A 27,995-nucleotide genomic window follows, 5' to 3' on the forward strand; every position below is an offset into this window, starting at 1 on the left:
CACAGTGTTGTGCAAAAGGAGACATATTAAGAGATACTTAGTTAAAGCTGTGCTCATTGGAATTAGGCAAATCACGATGAAGATGCCTTGCAAACCAGACTCTCCAAACACCAGATAAGAAATACTGTTCTCAGATATTTCAGTCCCTGGATATCTCTTCCTTGAACAGCAGCCAGAGAAGTAACAGAAGATGGTAAAGCTTCATCAGTTCCTGCATATTTATATGCAAACCAGGAAGATAAATTTCTGAAACTTATAGATATTACTAAACTCTTTTCTGAATGGGAAAAATTGTTCTCTAAAAAGTTATCTAAATTGATACCAATTTAGATTCAATTACATCACATGTCCTCACTATGGCTTTAAAGACAAAGATAGGTACACTCTGAGCAAGAGAAAAAAACAAACTATTTTATAAGCCAACATCGAAAATGCATAGATGCAGAAAATTTAGGATGCTAAAATTTACCATGCATATAATAACCACGAAAAACCAGTGTAGCTACACTAGTATCAGTCATGGTGGGCCTTAAGGCAATGGTCATTACTAGAGATAAAGAAGCACACTTAATCATAATGAAGCATCAATGTGCTAGGAAGATAACATAATTCCAAATTTACATGCATTTTGTAGCATGGGCTCAAAAGATAGAAAGCAAAAATTGCCATAACTACAAAGATAAATAAAGAAAACTATTATCAGTAGGGGCATTAGCACACTTCTCTCAGTAACTGACCAATGACCTGACAGAGTAAGGATGCAGATCTAAATATCACAATAAGTAAACTGACCTAATGGTAGCATGCAGAATACTACAATCAATAACTACAGAACATATAATTTCCTAAACACACAGGAGAACTTTTATAAAAATAAAGCAAATAACAATTTCAAAAGATTATAATGATTCATAATGGTTTTTGTCACCTAGAAATCCAAACTATTTTCTAGAGAACAATAAAATCCTTATATACAAGTATTAAGAATAGATTTCTAAATAACCCATGGGTAACCAAGTGATAACAAAAATAAGATATCTGAGAAGACTAATAAAATGGGTAAATCTTCAAAGAGCCTTATTCAGAAAAAAGAGAGAGAGAAGGAGGGAGAAAGAGAGAAAGAGAGTAGGCACAAATAACAAGAATCAGAAATGAAAATTGAGATATCACCACGTCTTCCATGGATGATAAACAAATGAGGTTCATATGAATGACTTTCTTCCAATAAATCTGAAATTTGGATGAGAGGGGCATATTTCTAGAAAACTACAGCCAACAAAAGGGACACTAGAAGAAATAAACTATCTGAACAGTTTTACTGAAGAAACTGAACTTGTAATTAAAAATCCTCTCAAAATAAACACACAAAACAAAAATAAAAATGTTAACTCAGATGGCTTCATTAGTGTTCTTTTTTTGGTACTGGGATTTGAACTCAGGACCTCACACTCGCCAGGCAGATGCTGCACCACTGAGCTACATCCCTGGCTCCCCACTACTGAACTCTAACTAATTTTGCTGGTCTTTCACAAATTCTTTTAGATAGTAAAGAGGAAACACTCCTCCATTTCCTTTAAGAACCTAGCAAAATCTTAAAATTGAAGTTTAATAGGATATTACAAAAAAAGAAAATTATAGGATTTTGTCATTTATAAACCTAGATTCAAAAAACCTGATATAAACTCTTAGCAACTTAAATCCAGCAACATGTAACACCACAATTAACAGAAAAAATTTTAATGTTTCTTCTTTGAAACAGCCACCTATTACAGCTGCTGGTCTTCCTGTAGTGGAAATTCCAACCAGTGAAGATCCTAGTCTTACTAAAGGCAATAAAATGAAATAAAATACCTGCTGAAAGATAAAACAGGTAAAACTCCTAAAGTCATAGCATAGGCAAAGACTTTGTGAGTATGGTTGCACAGGATATAGTTCCAAAAATCAACAAATGCGGTCACATCAAATTAAAAGGATTCTGTACAGCAAAAGAAACAACAAACAGAAGGAAGACAACCTATAGAATGGGAAAAGATTTTTGCCAGTATTCCTAAGACAGACAACTACTATCTACAATATATAAAGAATTCAAAAAAATCACCTCCTCCCAAATAAAAGATCCAGTCAAAAAATTGCCAAGTGAAGTGAAGACACTTCACAGAAGAGGAGGCACAAATGGCCAATCAATACATGAAATTCTGGGCATCACTGGCCATTAGAGAAATGTACATTAAAACAACAATGAGATTCCATCTCACCCCAGAAAGAATGGCTATCATCAAGAAATCAAATAATAACAAATGCTGGCAACACTGTGGGTAAAAAAGAAACATCTACACTGTTGGTAGGAATGTGAACTAGTATAACAACTGTGCAAATCAGTACGGAGTTTCCTCAAAACATTACAGTAGAAATCCCAAAAGAGTTAAAGACATCATATTATAAAGATACATGCATATCCATATTTATAGCAGCACAGTTCATAATAGAAAAATCTTGGAAGCAACCTGTATGTCTTTCAACAGATGACTGGTTAAAGAAAATGTGGTATTTACATACAGCACAGTACTACTGTGCCATAAAGACAAATGTGTAATTTGTGCAGAAATGGGTGCACCTTGAGACCTTAGCATTAAGTGAAATAAAACAGACACAGAAGTTTAAATATTGCACGCTTCCTCTTATATGAGAAACTCAAATTATAAATAAAGAACAAAATAAAAGAGAGATAATAAAAAGAAGACAGATCTTCCTCAAATGGGAAGGGGGTCAAGAAATGGAGGGCAGAGAGAGGGGCATGAGGAGAGGAGAGGGGGAGGGATGAAAGAGGAAGTCAGATGTGCCACATACACGTGCCCACTCACAAGGAATGTGAGCGTTATGCCCTTGAAACGTGGGCTAATACAAAGATTACAAAAAGTATCATAATTTGGAAGGGGAGCAGATAAAATTATCCTCATGTCCAGCTTACTTAAGTACATATACAGGAAATCTAAACAAACCTGCAGAATTATAGCTGAACACAAAGGTAAAAATTTAGTCTGCATGTTGCTACTTATCAGCAATAAATTTGAAAATAAAATGTTTTTGTTTTTGTTTTTGTTTTTTTCTTCGGTAACAGGAACCAAACTCACGACCTTGCGCTTGCCAGGCAGGCGCTTTGCCGCTGAGCTAAATCCCCAGCCCCTGAAAATAAAATTAAAAGTAGCAATTATAACATAAAAATATAAAATAAAATATATAAAATACCTGGGAATGAATGAGACAAATAACATGTAAGGCCTGTATATACAAAACAATAAACATTACTAATAGAAATTGTAGAATATTATCTAAATCAACTATGTTAATATATTAGAAGGCTCAGTTTTTTAACATTTTCTCCATATTGATCTATAGATTAAATGCAATTCCAGTAAGAATCTCAACATGCTTCTCTGCATTTGCCTAACTTCGTTAGTAATCAGAGAAATGGAAATTAAAACCAGGAGGTAACACAACAAGCAGATGGGCTAAGTATGAGGAGGACAGAGATGGGAATGATCATATCCCTCTGGTGGGAGTGTAAAGGATTCTACTTTTAAAAATGTTAAAAATATACCCTATGGTCTGGCAATTCCACTCACTCCCACATACATACTCATCAGAAGTATGTGCTGCATTTATCAGGAGGTATGGAAGAATCTCCAGACCAGTATCACTCGTAGTGGATCCAGACAGTAGAGTGGATAGTCTATAGTGGGTTCATATAATGGTATATTATACAGAAATGAAAACCACTGTAACATTTGCAAATATAACGGAGTGAGAAATGTTGGACCCAAAAGGTTATTTAACAGCAAAATTGCATTTCTGTGAGTTTCAAAAACCAAAACCAAAACCACAACAAAAACAACTAGGCACTAAACTGTGGTGTCCCAGCGGCAGGACAGGTGGTAAAACGATGAGGAAAGCAAGAAAATGATTGTCATGAAGGAAAACACTGTGATTAACTCGAGGGGCGAGGAGAGAAGGAACAGAGGCCAGGAGGCCACAGTGGAGGTTTGGGGTAAACTCACTTGATTTTATTTTTATTTCTTGGTCTAGATGGCACTCTGTAATAAACAGGTAGGACCATTTCTGCTTTTTTACATTTTTCTAAAATGCATTGGGTTTCACAAGAAAAAGCATTGAAGAAAATAATTACAGTATGTTGTACAAGGATGCCACACACAGAAAAATAAAATGTAAGATTTTCTTTGAAGATTTCTGAAGGTATTTATTCTTTGACTTTAAAAGAAAGGGGAAAAAACTCTGTGTGTGTGTGTGTGTGTGTGTGTGTGTGTGTGTAAGCTATAACCCTATTCCCTACAACAATGTAATTTAAAAATTTTAAAAAAGTTTTACATAAACTTTCAAGTTTAAACCTACTACTGGCTCTGTAAGTCATGAGGGGAGAACTCATTAGACTTCAGAGGATAAAATCTATTTTCAAAGCTAACTTTAAATCAGAGCTGATAATCAAAAAGACTATGTCTCTTATATTTCTAAGTCAGTGATGCACAGAAGACAGTTTGGTATGCTTTCATGACAGTTAGAGGAAAACACATAATTTAGTAAGTTTCAATTAGGACATATCATCACATATGAAAAATGTCAAAAGCGTGCTTGAGCATATTTCGTGTTGTTCCATTAGGCCATTATTCCAGCAGCATCTGTGGGAACACGGTGAAATACAATTTTCAGAGCACAGTGTTTCTCACGCCAAGTGGATGCGACCCTAACAGCTGCCAATCAGCACAGGCCACAGTGCCACTTTTGGAACAACAACGTGCTGCTCACAGGAAGTGGTGGGAAAGGCCTTGCTCCACTGGCTGTGTAAATCCCAACTTCCAAGCCCAACAAGAAAGCAGAAGCATGAAGGTCCCTGGTGACTGATCACAACCTACTTTAGTAAATCTTGCTGAAATATATTGTAGCCTTTAAATAACGGGAAATACTCTTCTCTAAGAATTCCTTCTGAATTTCTGCCTTGGGCAAGTGCTGTCAGCAGAGTTCCTTGTGGAGATGGGTAGAGCACCCCAAGAGACCACTGGGCACAACAAAAACAGGACAGAATCACCACACAGCCAGGAGACAGGGAAGTGCCCTCCCGCAAGGCTGGGGCTGCCAATCTCGGTGAGTGTCGTCTCTGGCCAGGTGCCTTTTCCTGGGGAGGGTGCTCTCCTAGGCCCAGGGAACTGCAGGAGACAACCAGAGGCTGCTGCAGGAGGAAGCGGTACAGCATACTGCTCCAGATCTTACCCCCTCTGCCCTGAGGGTCCAGAGAGGACAGCCAGTCTGTGTGTCCTGGGACTAAAAACACCCAGAAGAGCTGGTGAAGAGCAGTTGCACAGCACAGTAGAAAATGCGTGGATTGAATTCCAGAGTGGTGTTGGATGTTAGTCTGCCTAAAATAGTAAGCTTTATTGGCACACTTTATGTTATAAGTGACAGAAAATCCAGCCTGAAGTGACTTAAGCAGCAAGGGGGAATGTAGGCTTATACCATGCAACAGTTTATGCAGAGCGAGCTCCAGGACTCACTATGTATGTCTCAGCCTGTCACTAGGAACCATTTCCTCTTTATCCATTTCTCAGATTTGTTCCCCAACTTTGTCTCCATTGTCAGGCAGTATCTTCCTTCTCAGTTGCTAGACAGTTTCCAGCAGCTCTGAGTATCATGAGAAAGAAGACAGTACCCTGAGTGAATGCTCAAACCCAGACCCTGGAATTGCCTAGAGGGGACCGCTGAGATATAATTCTAGGGCTCTGGAATACAGTTGGCATTATGGTCTGTGGAAGCTAAGTCATGCAGGCCTTTAACCCCAAAGTCATAGTAGGGCGGTAACTCTACTTGACCATTGGCAGTGAGAGGTAATCCTTCGGGACATGATCAGAGAAGGTCATTGGGGTGGAGCTCCCCTGACTGAGTCCTGGTGGCTTTATGAGGACTGAGAAAACCCACAGGCACAGGTACACACACACCTCTGCTGGGGGTGCAGCCAAGGGGGATACCTGGCAGAGTTCGGACTCCCAGGCTCCTAAACCTTGAGCTTAAGCCTCTTCTTTAGGCTGCCTTAAGGATTCTGAGATAAGAAAAATGGCCTAACACAGTCTCCTTCATCAGAGGTACAGGGCCTGGTGGTCCCCCAGTGAAACCTGGATACTGAGGCCACTAGAAAAAGTTACAGATGCAAGAGTTGTCTGTTTCCACTTCTCCCCATGCTACTGAGGAGCTAGGGACACTGCTGCAGCTGCCCAGTCATGACCCTCTTCCAGGCTATTCCTGGGTCTGGTGTATGGCCTTGTCCTTGCAGGAGCCATGGAAGAGGAAAAGGTGACTCAGTGAAAGGGAATGTCCCTCACTTCCAGGGCACAGCTCTGACATTTAGGTTGTATAAGGGGGTGTTAATAACAAAAGTATAAGCCCCACACAATTAGCACAGAAAAGTTAACACACCAGATAAAAAAGTTTAAAAGGAAAATTAGTTGTAAAACAAAAAATATTTCGTATCACCAGCATTTGCTTACAGGATCATGTGGAAGGGGTCACAAAAAGCTCCCACTGTGATGAGAATTTTAGGTATGCACGTGCATACAGGTACATACAGACTTAGTGTTTTGCTGCATTAAATATGAACGTACATGTTTGATTTGACATTTCTGCAGATATGCTCAATGTCAACTTGGGCTGACCTGGGAGCTAGAAGACTCCAAACTCCGAGGAGTCAAAATGCCTTGAAGATGGGAAGTTTTGCCAGCCTGGGCAGAGATGGGCCTTATGGGGAAAACAAGGAAGCTCCCAAGGGAACCTTCAGATAAAAGTTAATTATTCAGCTAAACTGCCACTGTGTCTTGCTTCCCTGCCTTGCTACCTAAAACAAACATCTGCACACAGCAGAACTCTATGCCTTTGTTGTTTCTCAGTAAATTTGGGTGTTTGAGTCAGTTTGGGGCTTTGCTCCATTCTAGTGAAGATCCCTGCCCGCTCCCCCAACAGAGATATTCTCTCTCTCAAGTCTTCATGTGTCTATCAGGATTTGGTGACCCGAACCCAGCAATATATTTACACACACACACACACACACACACACACACACACACACACAGCATGTGATATATGTATATATTTTTGTTGAATTCAATTGAAAAATATTTAATTTAGGGTTTTTGCATATATGTTTACATATATGGAAACAGGAACTAGCTGTTACTCTTTTCTAGCTGGTGTCAACTATCCTATACAAGCCTTCAATGAGAAATTGGATACCTTTTTCTTTATTGCTGGAAACAGTTTTACGTAGCATTAGAGCTACGGGTTCACTAAAGTTAGGTAAAACTTACCTCTCAAACTTAACTATCCTTTTTTTTCTTTCTTTTTAAGGGATTTTTTGACTACTGATTGACATTTATTTAATGATAATAAGCCTTCTATTATTCCTAAATCACTTCTTAGAAATTTGTGTTTTTATGAAAATTGTTCATGTAAGATAAAAAATTTATTTTCTGAGATTTTAAATTTACTCTCTTAAGACTTTGAAATGTTCCTTGAATTGATGATCATATTTCCTTTTTATTTAATGCATTCCTTCTTGATCAATATTCCCAGAGGTTTATCTACTTTATTTTAATTTTTTTATCTCTATCCTTTAAAATGCTTTAACCTATGGGAAATCTTTAATAAAAAATAAAGACAATAAAACTTTTACAATAACTTTACATAAAGCATTGTACAAGAATGTTCTTCAGTACATATGAAATAATATAGGAATGTTTAGAATGCTCATGAGGAAATTAACTGTACAAGGTTCACATTCTTCATTTTAAAACAAAAGTTTTCATAAATATTTAAAAATTTTCCAAGTTATCACATAGTAATACTTGGATTTCAGTCAGTATGTTGATTTAGTGTTTATATTACTTACACAAGAATCTATAAATAGAAATGTTTTTTTTTCCTGACCACAGTACAGCATCAAGTCCCCCTCCCTTTTTTTTTTTTTTTTTTTTTTTGTACCAGGAATTGAACTCAGGACCTTGCGCTTGCCAGGCAGGCGCTTATACCACTGAGCTATATCCCTGGCCCAACTCCCCCTCCCTCTTAATTCTGCTTATTTCACAGAACACTAGAGAGGTAACTAAAATAATCTATTTTATTACTAATTTCCAAGAGCCAGATTTTCTGTTTGTTAAATCTCTGTACAATTTTTCTTTAATTTCTACTATCTCCCCTTTTCTAATGTGAGTCGAAGAATATTAGCAAATCAATTTGCACTCTTTCTTATCTTCTTACAAATATATTTAAGGCTATCCATGATGCTTATAATACTGTTAGAAACGTATCCTGCACATTTCACAGTGTTTTCATTTTTTAATTGCACATGTTTTGAATTCCCATCAGGTCTTGTTCTCTACCCTTGAGCTGTTTCATGCAGGTTTCTGATCTGGACACAGACTTCAGCAAGGCGGGTGGGGAGCCGCCTCTGGCACTGTGCCGCCTGCCGCTCTACTCCTCAGTCCTAGGGTTCCAGCTCCATGCCTGTCCTTGCCAGTCCTGGAGTGGGACACACAGTGCACAGCGCAGGGTGGGCTGCTCCACCTCCCCAGGTGCACTTTCAGCCCCTCCTCTGCCTACCCCGAGACTGCGCCTGCCTGCCTCATTCCCCGGGGGCCTTGCCTTCGCTCTTCTCTAAAAATGACATCTCCTTTCCCCCTAGCAGACTTGACCCTGCTCATCCTGGTTTCTTCCTCCTCATGGTACTTTCTGCCTTCTTACACACCATGTATTCTATGTGGTTACCACTCCCCGTCCCTCCCTTACCTAGGATTAAAGTCCATGCAGTGAGAATTTGTTTCGTTTTCACTAGTGTATAATAAATACCTAGAATGTCTGGCACCTAATGTTCTAACAGGTATTTCCTGAGTAAATTTCTAATTTTATAACTGGGGAAAAAAGAATGAAGTTTACATAACACTGATTCTTGATATTTGTAGAGAATTCCTTTGTGGTCTAACATATAGTTGACTTTTGTAATATTCCACGTATGAGCAAAGAAAGTGCACATTTTAAAATTTATTAGACAGGGGCCTTACAAGTATCCAATAAATTAAAATTGTTAAGTGTTACAATTGCCCATATCTTTACTGGTACTTTTCTGCTTACTCTATTTCATATGCCTTAGTAATTACTCCAACAGTGACTAATGGTCGTTAACTTTTGTCTTTGCCTGAAAACATCTGGAGTCTGCCCTTCACGTGGGGCACAGATTGTGGCTCTGACACTCCACGTGGGTACAGCGGCCCTTCGCTGCAACACCTCAGCCATCTCATGCCACCCCCTGACTTCCAGCTGGCCTTGAAGCTGCTAGCCACATTGCTGGTCCTTTTTATTTTCTCTGTGGTCACTTTTATCATGTGTCTTTAGTGTTTCATTCTTTCACCGCGTCTTCTGTGGGTGTGGGTTCATCTTCAGAAGCCTGCTTTAGGAGCTGTGCTTTCCCAGTCTGATAGCTAAGCATTTCAGATCTTCTCTCTCACCTCCTCCTACCTCATTCTGGATTCTTATGGTAAAATAGGCTTGGCATTCTCATTGTACCTTTCAAACTCCTTGCCTTCTTGTTTGTATTTTTTATTGACTCTATCTGAATAACTTTTCATTCTGGATCTTCATATGGTCATTAATTACATCATTTATTTTTCCTGCGTTTCTACTACTTCTTTTGTATCTTTATTCTTTTAGAGCATATTACTTTATAAATTCTTGGATCTGCTAGCGATCATCTATAGTGGATCACTTCTTTGGTTTTATACTTTTTTTGAGACAGAGTCTCACTTTGTCATGCCGGCTGTCCTTGAACTCATGGTGATCCTCCTGCCTCAGTCTCCCAGGTTGTGGATTACAGGTGTGTGCCACCATGGCTGACTTCTGACCTTAACTTTTAAAAATGTGAATTTATATTCCATGGGACCTGATTTTTTCTGTGGGAATTCCATAAGATCTAGGTTTACCTTCCTCAATAAGACTGGATTTAAGGAAAAAGCAGTGGGTAATATCCTGGTAAAAAGCTATCATACCTTTATACTCTAGTTCTTAATATAATATTTACATTCTGTTGGCTTAGTAACTTTTAGAACCATACTCACCTCATAATCTGAGTTCATTCTGTGACTGGACTTCAGGCCAGATATAAAAATACTGTTTTATTTACCGAAAGAAACAATACAAGAGAAACAAAAGAGCCTCACAGAAGCTCAGCAGCAGTTTCCTGGCTGTCTGCTAGTACAAAGTACTGTGGCGGGGAGGGAGGCGCTGACTTCCAGGGAGACAATGGCAAAAGGAATCTTTGAGAGGTTTGATGGGAGAAAATAGGCAGACATGATCAACTCAGAATAACAGAAATTACACTCCTGAGAAGAGATACCCCAGGTTTGCTTAGGAGAGTTTCAACAGTGCATTCGGTCAGTGGAGAATGACCAGGTGTGGCTAGCGTATGCAAGGAGGGGGTTAAAATGGTGCTGGAAAGCAAGACTGAGGACAAATCATATTCGCCCAGCGCTACATGAACATGTCTATCAGAGACTGTTTGGTCTTTTTACACACTGCGAGTCCTTTGAGGGCAGAATCTTTGTTTTATTCATCTCCGTCCCCAAGTCAGTGCACTGCCCATCAGCCCACAGGCACTTCACCGACACTACTGCAGGAAGGGAGGAAGGCTGAGAACCATGCTGTGCAGAACCAGGCAGGCTCAGCAGGGAACAGGAGAACTCTTCTGAACTGGAGAACAACATGCTTAGATCTGGCTTCGAAAAAATAACCCAGAGCTAAGCACGACTGAGTCTATGGTGTGAGTAGGGCTTGTGGGGGGGCGGTCACCATTTCCTTAGCTGTAGCGTGAGATGGATCGCCACTCCAGAGGACTCTTGTAGTCTGTCCTTGGGTATATTTTACATCTTGAGAAAAAAACTGCAAGTTTCTACCATGTGGTAAGACAGACTTTAAAATAATTTTTATTAATCCTGGCCCTAGAGATATAGTCACATGTACAAGGGGAATAATCACACAAGACTTTTGTAACCTAACAACTTTAACACATTTTAGGAGCTAGGATTTTTGCTTCAAAATTAATATTTAAATGACTTATCCAGCTTTTCCTGTCTACCACACTTGTGAAAATGGCACAAGTTTTCTTTCTGAGATGCCATAGTCACTGGAGACACATGCTGAATTGCTAAGGTAGTAAAGTCCTGTGTCCCGAAATGACAGCACTTGTACACTTGAAGGAGACATAAGCTTTTTAAATTGGTCATTAAGGCAGGGCGTGGTGGTGCACGCCTGTAATCCCAGTACTCAGGAGGCTGAGGCAGGAGGATCCTTGCAAGTTCAAGACCAGCCTGGGCTACAAAGTAAGCTCAAGGCCAGCCTGAACTGCATAGCGGAAACCCTGTCTCAAAAAGACAAAAATAAATAAATAAATTGGTCATTAAGTTTACAGTGCTAGAACCAGTTATTGCTATGTAAGCAGATACATTCTAGATGTGTGAAATGAATCTACTAATAAATGCTCTGAGATTATTTAAATCTGTTATATGTGTTTCAAATATTTAAAAACTTAATAAAAATGCCAATTAGGATATAATGGTCCTGCAGTAGAGTGTACTTGTAAGAAAAGCAAACCTGGAAGGTCTGTCAGGTACAGGAATGTGACCTTGGCAAGGTATTTAGCATCTCCATTCTTTAGTTTGACTGAAAAAAGGTGGATAACTACGTCTATTGCCTTAGTAGTTATATAACTTTTTAACAGAGAACACGAATGCATTTATTAGTATTGCCAATTTAATGTCTTACTCTTTGCATCTTAGACTAAAGATTCTTTTCCCATCTCTCTCTTTCAAAAATTTTCTTCTAATAGAATCTAATTTTTGTATTGGTACATGTTTGCAATACATAGTCATTACATTGAGCACAGGATTTGATATGGATACACACCACACCTTGATCTACTGTCTCACTTTAACTGAGAAGTATCTGGAGACTGAAGAACAAGCTATGACAAAGAAGTTACCAATTATAATTCCTTATCTGTGTGAGTGAAAAGTTTCTCTAAAATGTGCAACTGAAAGAAAAGAAATGGACAGGACTGAGTTTCAGAGCTATAGCAAGACTGAAGCACATCATTTGCGATTATATGTAAGTGTAGGTGCTCATGTTTTGTACTAAGACAACGGAGTCTATGGCAAGCTCGACAGCTTGCCGTCTGTGTAACTGTGAGCATGTTTGAACATTTCTTTGGGGCTCACTTTCCTATCCGTGAGAGAAAGAGAGCAACACTACCCTCCAGAAAATTTTATTCTAATTTTTTTTTTCTTCAGACAGGTTCTTACTATGTAGTCCAGGTTGGCCTCGAACTCACAGCAATTCTCTTTTACCCTCTGAGTGCTGGGATTATGGGTGTCCACTACCATACCTGGCTATAATTTTTTTTATTCATCAAAACAACTCCATTATTTTCAGTGTTCTATGTCAACAAGTAAATATAAAGAACGATTTATTAGTCAAAATATCACTTTCATCTGCTTTATATATTTGGGTTATAAGTAATATTTTATTTGAAATAAAGTGGTTAAATGTTTGAAAAACTTGAAAATCCATATCCCACACTGTATAACCTGTTTCTGGTCATTCAAAGACCACGTTTTAAACATTGTAAGAATGTGCTGCCCCCTACTGACCTAGTTTCTTCAAAGTAATTTCTGTCTTCTCAAAAGTGAAAACTTGCACTTTAGTATTACACCTAAGTAATTCTATAGCAGTCTGGAAGACCATAATAATGTAGACGGTAAAATACTAAATGTAGTTCTAAATAATATATGACATTTTTCAGTATACATAAGTACAAACAATCTGATGGTTAAGGACAAAGGAACAAAATATGCTTCCAATATGTAATAGTTAAATTTAGACATCTACTTCAGAACAATCCCTACAATTGCTATTGTTTAAAGTACTGCTGACACCTGGTGGAAAATCAGCAATACATATATCCATATACACACATATATATAATTTTTTGCTTAAATCTTCAGTAATTGTTTCTGATTCTTTCAATGAATTGACAGCAACTTGATCTTAATTTCTGCACAATGAAATATAGGTTTTTTCGGTGGTTGCAATATATTAAAATTTTATTTGCCAAATCTCATGCATCTCCTCTCTTTTAATCTCATAAAATCTAAAATACATATCCTGGTGATTTTCCTCTAGAAAACATCTCAAAATTGATTCTATTAACCCTTTTAATAAAATCATATATCACAGTAGTACTAGGAGTCCTTAACAAGAAATAAACAAGCTAAGAACAGCTCTACCTGTTGCTAGCACTGTGGCAAGTAGCCTCATTTTTCCCTATTATGACACTGAGTTTCTCGTTCACATTATATCCAGCAATAAGGTTATATGAGTAGCACATGACGATGCTTTGACAATAGGTCACTATAAGATAACTTCATTTCCATAATGCAACAGCATCTTACTTATCTTTCCCTCATTCTAATGCTTCCTATGTATCACTACATCTACTCACTTTTCCATGGATGTATTCAGTGGGAAACGGAAGTAGCAAGGGTAGACAGGGAGAGGTATAGGAGAGCTCTATCAGGTCATCCTCCATGTCCACTCAATCTGTGACTTACTTTGATTTTTTGAACTTGGGCCTTATATCTGTCTCCTGATAATGTTTTTGGGTCTTAGTTAACTGGATAACCATTTGGATCACATTCTATTTACCAATCTCCATGCCCTAATGAGGACATCAGACATTGGTAACTAGTTGTCTGCAAGATTGGTTCTGATGGTGGTACCCCTCTCCTTAGAAACACTTCATCTCCAGAAAGGTAAAGACCTCTGAAAAACTTCTCCATCCATGAAAGCAATACAAACATTGGCAAGAGTTGTAAAAATAAACTTTTCTAGAACTCTAAACTAATCAAAGGCTTATAACAATATGAGGGACTCTTATGCAAGAAAAATGGTTGAATACAGTGGGGTCAATAAATGTTGCAGCTTTTAAAGTTTTCCACTTTAAAGGTGGATATTCTTATCCATCTTCCTGAGCTCCATAGCAGCCTTACACCTAACTGCCCAGCAGACACTGGATGAGGAAAAATGAGTTTGGTGTGGACAGAAGCTCCACCTCCAGTGAACTGTCAATATGCAGCTAGCTTGGACCTCTTCGGGAAGGTCCATTTCAGGGCTTTGTTTGACTCAGAGCTCAAGCTGTGTGATCAGAACAGCTGTATCCTTAGGGCAACTCTTGGAAACAACCAGTGGTAACTGTTTAGTACTGCAGCAACTGAGGGAGTGGAACTAGTTGAAGCTAACAAGCTGCTGATGAGAAAATAAGAGGAAAATGTGGCAATCAAGTGTTCATAGGAAGCTCTGAAAATCTCCAACACACTTCTGGACACCTAGAAGTCCATGCACATGCACAAGACTATCTATATGCACAGAAAAAACCTAAGAAGGTTCTAATGTTTCATTTCTAGTAGACTTGAGGCTCTGTGTATGCAGAAAGTGAAAGCTAAAGCACAGCTGCAGGAACACTGCAGGTATGATCAAATACATGGATTCCTTTACAAAGGCTGGGAGACTTATGACTCAAGGCATTTAAAGAAATTGCTGTCCAATCATTAGCTGATCACTTATATAACCCCAAAGAGTTCAGTGGTTGCACACAATAAATAATATACTTTATGGAATTAATCTAAGAAACTCATCAAACAAAAACCAACAACAACAGCAAAATGTGGGAGTAGGGCTGGTTTCCACAACTGGTACATTAGAATACTTAAATTTCCCTTTTTCAACCAAAAAGTATAAGCCATACAAAAAAATAGTAAAGAATGGCTCACACACAGGAAAAAGAGAAAAGCAACTGGCAAAGAATGTACAAGGTAAGCCCAGATACTTAGCTTAAGAGGTAAGATTGTAAATCAGTTCTTTAGATATGTTAAAAAAAAAAAAATAGAAACCATATCTAAAGCATAATTAAATGAAAGTGTGAAAACAATGTCTCACTAAGCAGAAAATATTCATAAAAAGAAAGAAATTATTGTAATAAGCCAAGTAGAAATTCTGGGTATGAAAAGTATAACTGAAATGAGAAATTCAATAAAGGGTCTCAACTGAAGTTCTGAATTGGCAGAGGAAAACAACCAATAAGCTTCAAGACACAAGATACATCAATTAAAGTATTCTAGTCTGAGGAAAAGAAAAAAAATGATGATAAAATGAGAGGAGTCTCAAAGATGCATGAGACGCTATCAAACATAACAATATATGCATAGTAGAGGTTCCAGAGGAGGAGAGAGTACAAAAAACATCTGAAGACATAATGCCTGAAAACTTCCCAAATTTGATGAAAGACATTAAAATGCATGTCCAATTAGCTCAGTGAATTACAAATAGTCTATCCCTAAGAGTCATCAAAGTCTTAACAGTTCTAGCACTGTTGAAAAGTCCAAGTCCAAAGTCTCTGAGACTCAAGACAAACTCAAGGCCCCTGTAAAACTCAAAGTCAAATAGAGTAAACATTCTCATTCCAAAAGAGAGAATGAAATGGGGGATAGAGCTGGGCATTTAGCTCAGTGGCACAGCACCTGCCTGGAAAGCGCGAGGTCGTGAGTTCGATTCCCAGTACTGGGAAAAAAAAAAAGAAAGAAATGGGGGATAGAAAGGAATGGAACCAACACAAGACTCAAACTCACCAGAGTAAACATTAGGTCCTATAGTTCTGTGTCCAGCACCAGTGGTAGGTTGTGGTGAGATGTAAGATCCAAAGGGATGGATGGCTCTGCCCCTATGACGTTGCTGGTCTGCTGGTTGCAACCCTCATGCTTTCTTTTTTTGAATGTCTCTGCTCACTGCCTGAGGCTTTCCTTAGCAGATGTTCTATTTCTGGCACTATCACCTTCCCATGATCTCCACTGCAATTCCAGCCTCACTCTCACAGCTTCACACACTGCTCACATAGGGACAAACTGCCTGGTCTTCCAGGCTTTCCTTTGAAATCTGGATGGGAGCCTCACTGACCGTGTAACTCTTGTATGCTGCATGCTGGAAAACAGCACTATCAGGATGATGCCAAAGTCTACTGCCAGCTCAAGCAGTTTCCAGGCCCCCTTGGACCACAGCTGCAGTGACCTCTAAGTACCTGGATGGCTGAGCAGTGTAAAATGAATCCTGGTGAATGAATTCCCTATGCACCCCTTAAAGAGGGGGTCCAGAGTCTCTCTTCCCAGATGAAGTCATTATAATTTTGTACCCTTGAGCCTGTGAAGAGTGGGGTGTTGCTGATTCCTGAAATGCTCTCAAGATAGCTTTCCTATTGTCCTGATGCAAGTACTTGACTTCTTTCCAATGCTAATCTTTTTAGCAACCACACCCTCCTTTGCAGGGGGTGGAGATATACCATGCCAGGAAGTTTTACAGGTGCTTCTTTTCTAATGAAACTGCAAACTTTTCACATTTGCCTTTTGCTCCTGATTTTCACTGTACATCTGGCTAAAGACAGTACCCATGCCATAGCATGAATGCTGGTCTCCCTTGAAATTTCCTCTGCCAAATTAATCAGTCAACTGCCCTTAATCTCAGCCTCATGCAAAGTGTCAGAACATGGGCAAAATGTAGACCAATTTTCTGCCAGAGCATAACATACATGGTTTGGAGTCCAACTGCAAATGGAGAGTCCTTTGCATCTGCAACCTCCTGAGCCTGGCCTTTACTATTTGTATTGCTATCAGTATATATCAACTACTGCTCAGAATGTCCTAGGGATAGCTCATTTGTTCAAATTTTTCCAAACTTCTCTTGCAAACAAGTTCAAAAGGCTTCTAAACCAAAGGGTCAGGTATAGTCACAGCACCAACCCCACTTTTCTGGTACAAATTTCTGTGTTAGTCTTGTTCTTGTTGCTGGGATAAAATACTCAACATCTACAGCTTACAGGAGGAGTGGTTTATTTTGGCTTATGGTTTCTGTCCATGTTGCTGGTTCTAAAGTAGGAACAGGATGTCAGAAAGACATCGAGAAGGAAAAAGTGCTCAATTCATTGCAGCCAGGAAGCAGAGAGAAAAGGAAGAAGCTGGGATAGAGACTTACCTTTCCAGGTTTATGCCCCCACCCCAGTGAACTACCTCTTCCAATCAGGCTCTATCTTTTAACAGCACATACAGATCTGAACACATCAGAGGACTAATCCAATCACTTTCCAAAAGTTTTACCTCTGAACACATGACATTCTAGAGCTAAGCCATAACTAGGATCCAATAGGATGGCAGTAAAAAATGACTGAAAAAAGATACATTCTCAAGCAGAAACAGAGTGGTTATTCCAAATTAGATAAAATATATGTCAAGATAAAAAAGTGATACTAAAGACAAAGACTAAGATTTTATGATAATAAAAGTATCTCACAGATTGCTTTGAGACATTCACCTAGGTCTGTACACATGTGGCTGCATGGGATGGTAGGGAGACCAACCACTGGAACACAGCTTGAAGGAGACAGCAAACAGGTGAAATCCGGAGACAGGGTGGTTGGATAAAAAGTGAACCACTCAACCTCAGTGCTACTTCCAGTGTAATCTTGGAGAGTGCACCATCGTGTGAAACGTACCAAGTCCTCCAGGGAAGAAGTAACAGGGCACCCATGACTATCACCACTGTTGCGCTGAGCAGTTCTCCTGTCAGATGTGGGGTCTGGAGTTTGAAATACTCAACCAGATGCCCAGGTTCTAGGCACTGTGGGGACGGGGAAACAGAGACCCAGAGAGTGAGAGACAGAAGGTTTGGTCCTGGCACTGAGGGAACCACAGATGGAATGAGATTCAGCAGCAGGACAGCTAGAAGCAGGAAGTGCTGGGGCTGAGTTAGACAGATAGTATGGTCCTGACTCAGGCTAGTATGTCCTAGTATCAGGCTCAGTGAGAACCATGGCCCAGAGGGACTTCGAGGGCTGTGGCACAGAGAAGCTGTCAGCACAGTGTAAGTTGAGGCTGTCTTCTTACAGACCCCAATGCCACTGAATCAAGACTCAGAGAGAGTTTGGGCTGAGAGCCACTGACAGGCAGTCTAAAGACAGCAACACTGCCAAGCTGCCTTGGGGTATTCTTTCTAAATGAGACGATATGCTTTCTAACTAATACAGCAGACTTCTCCTTCCTCCCTCCTTTCTTCCCTTGCTTATCTGTAATTTGTTCCTCTTATTAGGCTTGGTTTTTGTATGTACATATGGGGATAATGGTGTGAATTAGCTTTCTGCTCTTGCTTCTACAATGTTCAATGCTATACTGTTACATATTCCTACATCAATGGTTGCTTCACAGAGATATCTAATTTTCTTTGTTTGGTCAACAATTTGATGCAGTCTCCTTATCTTTTTTCTCACCTCTTATTTATATTCCCTTCCTTTCTCTGCTTACTTTTCTTCCTCCCCACATACGTTCTCCTATCTTTGGGCTCTCCCATCTTTTATGTTTCTTTCCCATCTTTTCTTTTCATTTATATGTACACTACTAGGATTGGTCGAAATATCATGTAAGTTTAATTTTATGTACCTTGTTATATTTTATTACTCTCCCTGTGTTTTCCTGAGATAGTGAAATAGAGGGGTTTTAAGACAAATTCTTATTTACCTGATATTTATATGTGGACACTACTCAATTGTCGATGTTACTGGTAGTTACTCTTCTCGAAACAGTGTCAAGGGCTGAACCTAGTGTTCAGAACAGACTAGGGGGAGACTTACAGAGAGGCATACCCACAGCCTTGGGCACACCACAAAAAGAAAGCCACTTACCAGAAAGCCACTTCCCTCCACAACTGTGGAAGACACAGTCTTCCCATATGGTCTACAAACTTCAACACAGAAATAGAATCATAATGAAAAAACAAGGCAATAAGATGCCTCCAAAAATTATTAATTCTCCAAAAGCTGTTCCAAAATATAATGAAGTGAATGAAATTCCAAAGGCTCGAAAAAATTGATAGCTAAATTAATTAAGACAAAGAGACAAACAGCTGAATGAATCACTTACTAAAATGACCAATGAGTGCAAAGAAGATACTGTACAAATAAGCTGCTGAAGGCATCAAGGAACACTCTGGTAGTCTAAATCACGAGGATCACAAGTTTGAGTCCAACCTGAGCAACTTAGCAATTTAATAAGATTGTGTCTCAAAATTTAAAAAAAAATGGTTGAGAATGTACCTCAGTGTGAAGGCACTGAGTTCCATCCCCAGTTAAAACCTCCTCCCATCACAAGAATTAAGGACGACAATACAGGATATGAAAGACCACTGCAGTAAAGAGATAAAAGTAATGAAAAAGAAGCAGAAACCCTGGAAGTGAGAACTTCAATAGGTCAAATTAAAAACTCAAATGAAAGTCTTGGTGGGAGGTAAGACAACTGAGAAGAAAGGCTAACAAGACTTGAAGACAAGGCAGACAAACTATAATGCTCAATGAATAATAAAAGAACAGGAAAAAATAAAAACCTTACCCAAGAGCTCCTAGACAACTCTAAAAAGCAAACTTAAGAATTGTTGGCCTCAAAGGCATTGTCAAAGTATAGGTATATATTTACAGAAATTATTGTAGAAAAATTTTCAAACCTGTGGAATGAGATGGATGCCCAGGTAAAGAGGCATTTATGACTCCAAACAGACCTGGCCAGAAAAGAATCTCTCTACAACACCCCACAGTCAGAATGCTAGACATTCAGAACAAAGAAAGAATATGAAAATCTGTTAGAAAGAAGAGTTAAATCACCTATAATGGCAAACACATCAGACTAAGCAGACTTTTCAATAGAAATCTTAAAGGTCTGAGGGCATGAAATAAAGTTTTCCAAGCCCTGAAAGAAAAAAATTGCCAATGCAGACCATTATATCCTGCAAGACTTTCCTAGAAAATCAAAGGAGAAATAAAGACCTTCCAAGATAAAGATAAATTCATGACCATCAAGCCACCACTGCTAACAAGGCTCCTAAAAAAGCGATGGTGAGGACAACAATAATCATGAGGCTGAGAGAAAGAAGGAATCTCACAGGGAGTGAGAAGCAAATGAATCAAATACTGGAAAAACAACAAATGACAGGAATTAATACATACCTCTCAATAATAACACAATGTAAATGGTTTAACTCTCAGTAAAAAGAAATAGACTGGGATAGTAAATAAGCAAGATCTATCCCGATGTTGCTTTCAAAAGACACACCTCATCTGCAATGATATACTCAGACTGAAACTGAAAGGATAGAAAATGATATTCCAAGCAGTTAGAGCTCAAAAGCAAGGAGGATAAGCTACACTTATATCTGACAAAGCTGACCTCAAACCAAAACTGTGCAGAAGACACAAACAAGGTTACTACACATTAATAAAGCAAACAAATTACCATGAAGAGATAACTATTGTAAATATATATGTACCAAATGTTCACGCACCAAATTTCACAAGAGAAATACTACTTTACGTAAAAACATATGCACACCAATATAATCATAGTGGAGGGATTTCATTATCATACCCTCACAGATATATCAACCAGACAAACAAATCAACAGATATATCAGAGTTAAACTGTACTATAGGTCAAATGGATTTAACAGATACCAACAGTGTTGGTAGAAGAATACACATTCTTTTTAGCAGTCCAGGAAACTTTTTCCAAAATAGAACATATTTTAGGCTATAAAGTAAATGTCAATAAGTACGAAAGAGCTGAAGTTGGGCATGGTGGTGCATGCCTGTAATTCTAGCACACAGATACAGTGTAATTAAACAATAAACTCTTTAACAATCAATGGATCACAGGAGAAATCAGACGAGAAATTTAAAAATTCTGAGACTCAAACAATAATGAAAATACAACATATCAGAACCTGACACAGTCCAAGCCATTCTAAGAAGGAGGTTTATAACTGTGAGTACCTATGACAGAAAAACAGAGCAGTCCTTCAAAACATAACCTGGTAAGGAATCTCCAGGTTTTTAATAAAACAAGAACAAACCAAATCCAAAATAGAAGGAAAGAAATAATAAGGACCAGAGTGGAAATTAATGAAAGTGAGACCAAAAAAAAAATGCAAAGGGGTCAACGAATCAAAGAGTTGGTTCTTTGAAAAAAAAAAAAAACAATATTGATAAGCTCTTAGCCAAACTTAGCAAAGGGAAGAGAGAGAAGGCTCATATTAATAAAATTAGAAATGAAAAATGCAACATTACAACAGGCATCATTAAAATCCAGAGGTTCATTAGAAATTATTTTAAAAGTTTGTAAAAAAAACAATATTGATAAGCTCTTAGCCAAACTTAGCAAAGGGAAGAGAGAGAAGGCTCATATTAATAAAATTAGAAATGAAAAATGCAACATTACAACAGACATCATTAAAATCCAGAGGTTCATTAGAAATTATTTTAAAAATTTGTATTTCAATGAGCTGGAGAATCCAGACGAAAGAGATAAATTCCTACCAAAACTGAACCAAGATATAAAAAAGCTAAACAGATCAATAGCAAGCAATGAAACTGACGCAGTGTTAAAAACACTACCAACAAACAAAAACCCAGAACACAACAGATTTACTGCCAAATTTTATCAGACCTTTAGAGAAGATCAATGTTTCTCAAATTTTTCTATGATATATAAAAGAATACTCTCAAATTCATCCTGTGAAGCCAGCATTATCCTATACCAAATCCAATGAGACTTAACATAAGAAAACTACAGACTAATATCCTTGATGAACATAGATACAAAAATCTTCAAGAGATCCTCACCAACAAAATTCCTCTATAATCAGGAAAGAGACAAAGATATTGACTCTCAGCACTCTTGTTTAATTTAGTACTTGAACCTGGGCAAGAGCAATCACTCAAGCAAAAGAAAGAAGTAAAAGGCATATGAATAGGAAAGGAAAAAGTCAAATGATCTTCATTTGAAGATGGTATGATTATTTACATAGAAGATTCAAGAAACTCCACCAGCAATCTTCAAGGTCTGATAAAGAAATTCAGAAAAGGATAGGATACAAAACCAATTCACAAAAATAAATTGTATTTCCGTACATCAATAATGAGCACACTGAAAAAGAAATTTTAAAAATTCCATTCATAATAAATTTTTAAGAATTGAATACCAAGGAATCAGCCTAACCAAAGGAAGTGAAAGACCTCTATAATGAAAATTACAGAATGCTGAAGAAAGAAAGTGAAGAAGATATTATAAAATAGAAAGATCTTCCTTGTTCATGGATTGGGAGAATATTGTTAAATGGTTACTTTACCAAAAGCAATGCACAGATTCAATGCAATTCCCACTAAAATATCAACAACATTCTCCACAGATCTAGGAAAGCAATCCTAAAATTTATATGAAATCAGAAAAGACCCAGGATGCCAAAACAATCCTGAACATAAAATGCTGGCAGCATTGTAATACTGGATTTCAAGTTATACTACAAAGCCATGGTATCAAAAGCAACAAGGTGCTGGCATAAAAACAGGTATGCATACCAGTGCAACAGAGCAGGAGGCCCAGAAACAAAGCCACCACCTATAGCTAGTGGAGTTTTGATAATGGGGCCCAAAGCATACACTAGAGAAAAGACAGCCTCTTTACAAATGCTGCCAGGAAAACTGGATATCCACATGCAGAAAATGTATACTACATTACTATTGCTCATTCTGTACTAAAATAAAATCAAAATGGATCAAAGACCTAGATATAAAATAAAAAATGTTCAAACTGCTAGATGATAATAGAGGGGAAATACTTGAAGCCATAGGCACATGTGAAGACTTCTGGAAGAAGATTCCAATGTCATAGGAAATAGTATAAAAAATCAACAAAATGAAATAAATCAAATCAAAAAGTTTCTTACAGCAAAGGGAGAGTTGGAGAATTGTTATACACTGAAGAGACAAAAAAAGGAATGGTAAAAAGATCTTTGCCAGATATTATTCTGGTATATAATATCGAGAACATGTAAAAAACTAAAAAAAGATTAAACCTCAAAAACAACCCAATCAAAAAATGGGCAAATGAACTGAACAGAAACTTCTCAAAAGAAGTACAAATGGCCAACAAATGTAAGAAAAAATGCTTAACATCTTTAGCTATTAGGGAAATGGAAATCAAAGCTACACTGAGATTCCACCTCACTCAGGCCAGAATAACTTCCATCAAGAATACAGAAGATGAGAAATGCTGCCAGGCATGCAGAGAGGAAAGAACCTCCTGCATGCTGGTGGGACGTTGAATAGCACAGCCATTACAGAGAGCAGTCAGGAGACTCCTCAAAAGCTAAAGCTAGAAATCCCATTTGATCCAGCCATACCACCCCTGGGTATATTTCTGAAAGAATTAAAGACAGCACATTACAGTGGTGCTTACATATCCATGCTTACAGCGGAATAATTCACAGTAATGAAGCTGTGGAAACCACCTAGATGCCCACTGACAGATGAATCAATAAAGAACATGTGGTATATGTACAATGACACATTTAGTCACAAAAAAGAATGAAATGAAGTAATTTGCAGGAAAATGGATGAAGCTAGAAACTATCATGTTAAGTAAAAAAAAGTCAGACTCAGAAAGTTAAACTCACATATTTTCTTAGAGAAGAAATGTAAAATATAAACAAGAGATCATAGGAAACCAGAAGGTAGACACTTAGAAATGGGGAATGGGATTTGGGGTGGTGGAAGAAAGAAAAGGGTTGTAAAGGGATTGAAAATGACCAGTATGTTACATGCATGTATCAATTCCCCCAAACAAACATTGCTATTCTGTATTACTTAAGATGTAATAAAAGATACAAAAACATATATGCTCAATAATGAGGCCTCAAAATATAAGCTAGAATTGGAAAAAGAAACACAATTTTAACAACAGTAGTTGTAGGCTTTAATATTTCATTGTTGATACTGGATAGAAGAACTAGATAGAAAATCGATTAAGTATGAGAAAATGTGAACATTATAAACCAATTGGATCTAAAAGCTAATTACAGAGCATACAACAGGGATTGTGAAGCTTTTAGAGACCAAACACAACCCCAAACCAACCCATCTTTCACAAAGTGCCAACTCTGTGATTAAACCTGAATACTGATGTTTTGGTTCAGAAAAAACAACTGATATCTGATGCTCTGCTGCTGGGGTGACTTGGCTCGCATGTTGACAGAGAGGGCTCTGTGTGTCTGCTGCAGCATGCACGCCATACATGTCACCACTGTGGTAGAATGTACATTCTTTTGAGGTGTACATGCAATTATTTGCTATGGATAGACTAGTGCAGACCACCCACTATTCCAAAAAGTCTCAGTAAATGTTAAAAGATAAAAATCATACAAAATATGCTTTCCAACCACAATGGAATTAAATTGGAAACCATTAATAGAAGAAAATTTGGTAAGTTCACAAATGTGCAAATTAAACAACACACTCCTAAGTAACCAATGGATCAAAGAAGAAATCAAAAGAAATTAGAACATACTTTAGATGAACATTTTATGTGGATAATCAAAACACACAGGATGCAGCAAAAACTGGTTTAGAGCAATTTATAGCTGCAAATTTTATATTAAAAAGATGAACAATCTCAAATCAACAAACCAATTCTCTACCTTACAAAACTAAAGAAATAGTAAACTAAACCCAACAAAGAAGAATGTAAGTAATAAAAGGGTGAGCACTAGTGGAAAGATTAGAAAAACAGTAAAATCAAAAAGTGAGTCTTTGAAAAAGACCAACAAAATGGACATTTAGTTGGAGTGGCCAAGAAAAAAAAGACAACAGTGAAATTAGTAAAATGAAGTCTGAAAGAAGGGTCATCACTACCGACTTTGCAGAAGTAAAAGAGATAACAAGGGAATGCTACCTACAACTCAATGAATCGGACCACCTGCATGATACGGAAAAATTCCCAGAAAGACGTAACAGCTGTAATCATCTCAGAAAAAGTAGAAAATCTGAATACACCCAAAACAAGATTGAGTTAGTGATTAAAACTTCCCATAAGTTGGCCCAGGTAGAGCCAGCTCTGATCATTTCTGCATGTTGTGGAACAAATGTGTTTTTGCAAAAAGAAGGCTCAAACCTAAACCTAAACTTGTGAACTTATCTGGGAATAGGGTCTTTGCAACTTTTTTAAGACATACTTTCACATGAGGACACACTGCAGTGAGGTAGCCCCCCAGCCAACTGACTGGTCTGTTCATTAGGAAAGAAAGCATGATGCACAGAGAATGACAACTGAAGACCGACTTGGAGGCTGGAGCGCTGCATGTGCAGGCCCAAGATCATCAAGGAGCCATCATCAGAAGCTGGCCGAGGTGCATGGGGCAAGTCCTCCCTGGAGACCTCAGGAGGAACTGGCCCTGCTCACACCCTGACTTCAAAATATAGAGAATAAATTTCTGTTATAAGCTTCCTGGTCTGTGGTGTTTTACTGCAGCAGCCTTAGCACAAGAATACATTTCCAAATGTTAAAAAATTCTTAAAAAAAAAAGAAGAAGGAACATTTTGCAGTTTATTCCTTGAGATGAGAATACCAAAACTAGGGGAAAAAAAAAAAGCACAATAAAGGAAAACTAAACATCTGTATTTCTCATGAATGTCCTACAAATCCGTACCAGAAAACTGAACTAGCAAAATATAAAAAGGACCATATATCAGGACCAAATGGGATTCACATAGGAATGGAAGGCTGTCTTAATATGTAAAAATTAGCAAGTGTAATACACCATAATAGAAAATAAAGGGGAAAAAACACATGATCATATCCACAGATACAGAAAAAGCATCATCTCAAAAGATAGAGAAAAAGCATTTGATAAAATGCAGCACTCTTTCATAATAAATATTCAACAAGTTAGGGATAGAAGGGAACTTCTTTAACTAATAAAGGACATATATGAAAAACCGTTGGTTAACATCAATTTTGGTGGCAAAAGATGGAATGCTTTTCTCTAAGATCAGGAACAAGACCCAGATGTCTGCTCATTACTTCTGTTCAATATTGTACTAGAGGAGCTACCAGGACAATTAGGCATGAAAAAGAAATAAGGATGATAAAGGCAAACAGTACTCTGACACTTGTTAAAATGGTAAGGAATACATTATTTTATTTCAAATTATTTCAGAAGGTGTCAAGACTACCACAACAAGGGATAGAGAGAGGCCTTAACTCCAGCAGAGACAGCTGGGGATTACAGACAAAGAGCAGACCAAGTATAGGGCTGGTCAGCAGATGAAAACTTACTAAGAGGAGACAGCAGGGGTAGGGTAACACTTGCTTAACTCACAGACAGGAGTCTTGCCAGCCATGTCAAGTACTTATACATTAGAGGTAGAGGACTGGATATCAAGGGTGAAGGGACTCTTACCGCACGATTTAGCAAGAATCTTTGCTAGTATCAGGTTGGGATGGATAAAGACAAGTTAGAGCCAATGTCAAGACCTAGATGAAAAGAGGTCTCTGGGGGTCTTGACCAAAGTTTTGAGTGGGGGAGTCAAGGCATTCAGATTGGAGAGGAAGACATTATCTCTGCATTGATGACATGGTCCTGTATGCAGTAAATCCTGGCATACACGTGAAAAAGAGAAAAACCTTTTCAGCACAGTGCAGGATATGTGGTCACCACACAGAAATAAATTGGTTTTATGTTTTTACACTGACAATAACCAAAGGGAAAACAAAATTTAGAACATAATTACATTACAGTAGCATCAACAAAATAAAATATGAATGAATTTAACATAAGCCTTGTATAATGAAAGTTATAAAGCATTTCTGAAAGAAATGAAATATCTACATAAATGGAAAGATACCTTGCATTTATGAATTGGAAGTCTTAATATTGTTAAGACAGGAATACTTCCTAAAGGGATAAATAGATTTAATGCAATTCCTATCAAAACTCCAAAGGCCTTTTTATTTTTTTGGAATGGAGAAGCCAATCCTAAAATTCATATGTAAGGGACTGAGAACTGCTAATACAATATTAACAAAGAAAGCCAAGTTGAAGGACTCACATTTTCCAATTTTAAAACTTACTACAAAGCCATAATAACCAAGACAGTGTGGTACTGGTTGTTATGGTTTGTGTCTGGATGTCCCCCCAAAGCCTCAAGAGGTCACAGGGGCATGCTTTTTGGAGGTGGCTGAATCTAGAGTTTATGATTGACTCATTGTCTAGAGCTGGGATTGGCGATGTGAGTGCTACACCTGCCGTACGGCAGGAAGCCTGCATCCAATATAAGACAGAAAAAGAGGCTTGTTCCTCCCTTTTGCTCTCGTTGCTTTTGCTGTCTTCCACCACCATCAACAGTTGCCCTGTGCTATGTGCCACTCTGCCTTGGAGCCAGCCAAGTATGGACTGAAACCTCCAAAAACTGTGAGCTAAATAAACCTTTCCTCCCTTAATTTTAGATATCAGGTATTTTGTCTCAGCAATAAAAAAAAGAAATGAAGACATTGGTATATGGATCAGGAGAATATAACAGAGTCTAGAAATAAAAATTTACATCTATGTTCAGTTTGTTTCAACAAAGATACCAATATGTTTAAATGAAAAAGAAAATTTTCAACATAAAAGTTATGAAATATTACAGAAACTTTTCAAGTTAAATCACTAGTAAGATCTAATAATTGTCTGTACTTGAAAGATTTATCCTGAATTCAAAACTACCCATAATAAATGTAAAAAAAAAAAAAAGCACTGACTACCCTTGCCTGGGATTGTGAAATTCATGTAATTTTTATGGGTAGACATCTGTAGGACTAAATTATACAATATATCAATAGTATACTATTCTAAGGACAGAATTATACAAATTTCAAATAAATTGATGTATATAAGGAAGGAATAGCTTTGTTAGCATAGCTATAGAAAAAAATAAGGCCGCACTA

General features: G+C 37.9%; 1 protein-coding gene across 1 annotated transcript in view; it reads right to left on the minus strand.

Moving 5' to 3' along the window:
* Syt14 (synaptotagmin XIV) overlaps positions 1-27,995 on the minus strand; it is a gene marked incomplete at its 5' end in the record, with an annotated part of 257,951 nt that overhangs the window by 6,011 nt on the left and 223,945 nt on the right.

Source organism: Chinchilla lanigera, unplaced genomic scaffold (assembly GCF_000276665.1).
Source record: "Chinchilla lanigera isolate Chin_1 unplaced genomic scaffold, ChiLan1.0 scaffold00088, whole genome shotgun sequence".
NCBI lineage: Eukaryota > Metazoa > Chordata > Mammalia > Rodentia > Chinchillidae > Chinchilla > Chinchilla lanigera.